Genomic DNA, 615 nt, shown 5'->3' with positions numbered 1-615 from the left:
AATGATTGAAATCATCTGCAGGTGCAACATTAAAATCATATATGTATTAATGAGTCAATAATTATGATCCAGTAATATGATTTTGATAAGGGATATTTTGCATAATGACTACTTTTAATTTTGGTACTTCAAGTCTATTTTGGCGCAAAAACTTTTGCACAGTTTGCTACTTCATAAATAAAAGGGTAATCCATCTTCATGAGAGCATAAGGAGCGTGAAATTGTTTCCTAGTGTTTCCGCATACATTTCCACACTGCTTTTTTTTTTTTTTTTTATTAAATATTCTGATAACCTGTGAAAATCTACTAAAAGCAACTTTAATAGATTCGGGCTTACAACAACCTCTTTATGAAAATATTGAGGGCGTTTCTATTTGTCTTTGAAATCCATTTAAGAGCTGTACTAATGTCTAGGGGGGGAAGGGGGAAAAACATGTGTAGCCTGTAGGCTATTTGTATATTTCCCTCGTCCCCTTATGAAGACAGAAAACCAAAAATCAGTTGTTCAGATGTGAGGCTGGATAGGCCAACTCTGTGATATTAAGATGCTGTCGTCGAATTTATGGTTCTCATCATAAAGTGATATTATGGGCTGAGCGGAGGAGGAGCGGGTGG

Source organism: Mchenga conophoros, linkage group LG6 (assembly GCF_057382185.1).
Source record: "Mchenga conophoros isolate Kocher_MC1m ecotype Shallow Benthic linkage group LG6, M_conophoros_male_GT1.1, whole genome shotgun sequence".
NCBI lineage: Eukaryota > Metazoa > Chordata > Actinopteri > Cichliformes > Cichlidae > Mchenga > Mchenga conophoros.
The sequence above is the reverse complement of the archived record's forward strand: the minus strand, read 5'-3'. Positions refer to the sequence as shown.